General features: G+C 37.3%; 1 pseudogene; it reads left to right on the top strand.

Annotated features, from left to right (window-relative positions):
• Positions 1–2230: 2230 nt before the first annotated feature.
• Positions 2231–3719, top strand: LOC102141188 (unconventional myosin-Vb pseudogene; annotated as a pseudogene).
• The last annotated feature ends 1613 nt before the right edge of the window (positions 3720–5332 follow it).

Genomic DNA, 5332 nt, shown 5'->3' with positions numbered 1-5332 from the left:
GTTCCTCACTTATTTTGTGGCTATTGGTTTATAAGTGGTTTTAAAGTTCCTAAGTGGAAGTTTGTTTAAAAATAAATGGCAATGTCTCAGAGCATCATCTGAACAAGAAAGGAAGGTGTTCTCCATCCCTTGAAATGGTCTCAGCCCTTTTTTACTGTTTAGCTCTCATGTGAGTCTTCAAAAATAACCTCGAGAATTGCTACACCACCAATAGAGAATTAATTCTCATTGAGTTTTTATCTCAGTAGATTCTGGGTCCTAAACTTTATTGACTCACCTGCTTTTTAAAATTTTCCCATTTAGAAATATTCAATTTAAATCTTCCTTCAGTAAGTGTTAACTATTGACAATCCTAACATTATAATAAAGTCATAAGTAACATTTATTACTTTTGTTTTCCACTCATACTGCTTGTAGTCCACAAGCATACAGCATTTGGGTCTTTCCAAATATCTGAAGGTAAGATAATCAAAATCAAAACTAAGAAATCCTACTCTGAAGTCCTATCTCCCTAACTAGATTGTATATTTATTGAGGGTAATGACTATACTTTCTTTTCCAGAAGAATAAAACAAATACAAGTTTGGGCCGAACTGAATTCAATGGGGGATGGAGAGGGGAAGGAGTCAAGGTTCTTCATCCTTTTCCATGCTTTCATAACTTTATCTGTGGATTCCAGTTAAAAGAACATGACTGTCTAAAGAAGTTAGTGCTTGGAAGGCCCACTGTATTAGGAGATGAGGAATTGTTAGCTTGAAAAGAGGTAAATGGAAAGAAAACATAATACAAAGAGACAAAATACATGAAATTTATATTGTGGTACACATGTGCTTTGTGGTCATATTTCTATGTCATAAACAAAAAAAAAAACTCTATAAAGCTTAACCAAGAGAAATTTATGGCAAATAGAAGCATTTATGTATTTTCATACTATGTACTAGGGCTAAGGTGTCCTTTACCATGACAGTTGGTGAAACATAAGAACAAATCAATTCACAAATGTTCTGGTAAATTCCAATTTCCGCATCTTAAGTCATAGACCTAAGTCAGTCATATATATAGACACGTGTGTGTGTGTGTATGTATATAGGCACTTAAATAAATGGTATTAAGCATGACAATAATAAGATATGAATCATACTATTATTCCATTTTTACAGGTGAAGAAATCAAGGTCTATGAAAGAAATCAAGTAATATGTCCAAAGTCATATGGGCTTTGATTTTTGAATTTAATATTTTCTTTTAAAATAATTTAACTCATATGAAGTTACAAAAATATTAAAAAGAATGACCATATTATTTTCAGCCAACTTTCCCCAATGATTATTTCTAACTCAACCTAGTGCATTGCAAAATCAGGAAATTGACATTGTTTCCATGCCATTAACTCAGGTTCAGACACTATTCAAAGGATTTTACACGTACAGGTGTGTGTGAATGTATGTGTGATGTGTGTATAGATCTATGAAGTGTGGATTTATGTATCCATCACTATAATCTGGATGAAGAACTGCTCTATCGCCATAAAGTGCAACATGTTTTCATGTTATCCCTCACTAATCACATCTTCCAACCAACCCTAACCCTTGGCAGCCACTGATCTGTTCTCCATCACTAGGATTATGCTATGTAACTCAGGTATTTTTGAAACCGAGCTCATGAGGTTGCTAAATAAATAATGTTTATAAACTATTATTTTCAGTCTTTATAAATGGCATATTGTAGCACATATTCAAATGTGCTATACATATATACGTGAGCCAAAGTTTGAACGTGGATCTAAGTGCACAAATGTAAATAATATTGTACACTTTTATCACACTATCCCTATTTGTAATCTTTTCCCCAAAAAACTAGTAGTAGTGATGTTTGCTCTTATTTAAATTATCAGAAGCTTTAAACTTTCTCTTAAACTATAGTCATTACTAATTGAATGTTTGAATACTGCCTGATTCCACTTATATAAGGTATATATGTACATATACATGTATCAGTCATATAAATGTGTGTATATATTTATATATATGTCAGTCATACATGTGTGTATCTGTCATATAAGATGACATGATCTATGATCTCTGTATATATTTATATACACACATATTTTGAAAGTATTACATGAAGGAAATAGTAGAGTTGATTTCATATAACAAGAGTTATTGGATGTATATGGGCAAAAGTTAATGCACATGGGCAAATAAATTGATGAACTTACAGACTCATTCATTTGACATGTATTTATTGAATGGTCTCTCTTGAATGCTGAGTATCTTCCAGGAGCCTAAAATTCAGCAGTGAACCTAACAGGCTCAAATCCTTGCACTCAAGGAGCAAATATTCTAATTGAGGGAGAAAAAAATAAACAAAGTTAATAAGCAAAATATTCAACATACTAGCTGATAGGAAGTTCTGTGGTGAAAAATAAAGTGAGAGGAAAAGAATGAGAGAAAGCTCTAAAAGTAACTGAAGGTTTACATGAAGAAATCGCATGACCTAGAAGCTGCCCAGGCCTTGGCCCAGAGTGAGAGGAAGCGCCATGAGCTCAACAGGCAGGTCACAGTCCAGCAGAAAGAGAAGGATTTCCAGGGCATGTTGGAGTACCACAAAGAGGGCGAGGCCCTCCTCATCTGGAACCTGGTGACAGACTTGAAGCCCAAGATGCTGTCGGGAGCAGTGCCCTGTCTCCCCGCCTACATCCTCTACATGTGCATCTGACACGCGGACTACACCAACGACGATCCCAAGGTGCACTCCCTGATGACCTCCACCATCAACAGCATTAAGAAAGTCCTGAAGAAGCACAAAGATGACTTTGAGATGACGTCATTCTTGTTATCCAACACCTGCCGCCTTGTTCACCGTCTGAAGCAGTACAGCAGGGATGAGGGCTTCATGACTCAGAACACTGCAAAGCAGAACACTGCCTTAAGAACTTCGACCTCGCCGAACACCGTCAGGTGCTGTGTGACCTTTCCATTCAGATCTACCAGCAGCTCATTAAAATTGCCGAGGGTGTGTTGCAGCCGATGACACTTTCTGCCATGTTGGAAAATGAGAGCATTCAGGGTCTATCTGGTGTGAAGCCCACTGGCTACGGGAAGCGCTCCTCCAGCATGGCAGGTGGGGATAACTCATACCGCCTGGAAGCTATCATCTGCCAGACGAATGCCTTTCACACAGTCATGTGTGACCAGGGCTTGGACCCTGCGATCATCCTGCAGGTGTTCAAACAGCTCTTCTACATGATCAATGCAGTGACTCTTAACAACCTGCTCCTGTGGAAGGACCTCTGCTCTTGGAGCACAGACGTGCAACTCAGGTACAATATAAGTCAGCTTGGGGACTGGCTTCGGGGAAGAAGCCAGAGTGGAGTAGTTCAGACTGTGGAACCTCTGATCCAAACAGCCCAGCACCTGCAATTAAAGAAGAAAACTCAGGAGGATGCAGAGGCCATCTGCTCCATGTGTACCTCCCTCAGCACCCAGTAGACTGTCAAAATGTTAAAACTTTTATCCTCCCCTGAATGAATCTGAAGAACGGGTAAGAGCGGCCTTTATACCAACGATCCAGGCACAACTACAAGAGTGGAATCACCCTCAGCAACTGCTATTAGATGCCAAGCACATGTTTCCTGTTTTGTTTCTATTTAATCCATCTTCTCTAACCACGGACTCAATCCCAGCGTGTCTCAATCTGGAGTTCCTCAATAAAGTCTGAAGATGCATCTTTCCAGCATTAGTCTGATTCCCAATGTGAGCAAGAAGGAAGGATATACACAAAAGTAAATTCAAGGATCTGTTCAGTCTGGTAAAGGTAGATCAAATCAGAGACTGACAGCTGTGGAGGGTGCTGAACTATACAGAATTAGACACAACTATGTCATTATTTTCTGTACCTACTGCTTACAACAGAAACACTTGAAATATGGAAGACTTTAAGTTTGATTTCAGTCCAACAAATATACATAATAATTATAGACACCAAGCAGTCCCCATAGCCATATAAAAGGTGCCAGTTATATAAAGTGACACTGCCTAGTTTTAATCTTTGCACATAACTGGAGAATATCCAAATTAAAATACTAACTATATATATAAGTCACATAAAATTGTCTTCAAAGGGTTTTTAACAAATAATAGTACTAATAACCATGATAATGGCATATACTGACATTTCCCAAAGTTTGCAAACCATAGGTGTGGTTGAGTTTGTGGTGAGATGTGTTAAGAACAAAAATACGGGGATGAGACTTCTGAGAAATGTCCCCAAAATATTTTTTAATGACTGATTATACAAAGACAGTGATGTAACTGACCTCCAAACCCGATATTTAGAGTACTGGTTTCTGAAGCAAAATTAGAAGTGCCAGTCCTCAATGTCCTCAAATGCTTTTGTGTAATCTTGGTTTAATGGAAGAGATGATTAAAATGCTGCTATGTGAAATTCCAAGTGAGAAAGATGGAAAAATATTTTGTTTCTTATGCTAATCCATAACACTTTCCAAGTCCCACAGAATTTTCACAAAAATGTGTATAGCTAAATATTAGAAAATGATATCAACTTGTTTTATTTATAGATGTAAAAACCAAACAATGTGAAAGCTTTTAATCTCTTAATCCCATTAAGCCTCCAGTAAGAGCATCATATAATGCTCTACTATTCCAAAGAACTAAATAGTAAAACAAACTCAACTTGCACATCAGATCACCTGAAAAGCCTTCAAAAATAATCAGTTCAGGGATTACTATTATATAAAAGTTTGGGTTTTTTTAAGAGAATAAAATGGCCTAGGTCAACTTTCCCCTTTCAGGTTATTTTCAACGTTTTTCAAACATTGTAATTCAAAATTGTAAATATCTCTCCTATGAAATAAGAATCAAAAAAAAGAGTAATTCAGTAATATAACAGAGGAAGATGTTTGCTGCTCTTAGGATTTTTTGTTTGTTTCTGGCTCTTCAAAAGCAAGCATTCAGTTAGAAACCCATTATTATTCTTTCCACACATTTTTTTTTACTGTCTTTTCCCTATTTCTTGATAGCAGTATGCTGTTCCAATGATAAGTATAGTGTTTACAAATCATAGAACAGCCTCTGTATTACACTGAGAAAATAAGATTTCTCCATGAATTGGAAGTAGAACAGCCTGCCTCCACCCTCTTTTACTCAACCACCCAACTTAAAAGGCCCTTGGAAACACAGCACACTCCAAGCTACCTTCTGTACTGTGCCCTTAGAGCACCGCTTCCTCAGTCATTCTCTGCATCTCCTGGGGCTTAACCCAGTCTTAGCCTGTGTTAAGGCTGCTGACAGTTGTGTTCCAATCAGTTGTCA

The sequence above is a fragment of the Macaca fascicularis genome, chromosome 10 (assembly GCF_037993035.2).
Source record: "Macaca fascicularis isolate 582-1 chromosome 10, T2T-MFA8v1.1".
In the NCBI taxonomy this organism is placed as follows: Eukaryota; Metazoa; Chordata; class Mammalia; order Primates; family Cercopithecidae; genus Macaca; species Macaca fascicularis.
The sequence above is the reverse complement of the archived record's forward strand: the minus strand, read 5'-3'. Positions and strand labels throughout refer to the sequence as shown.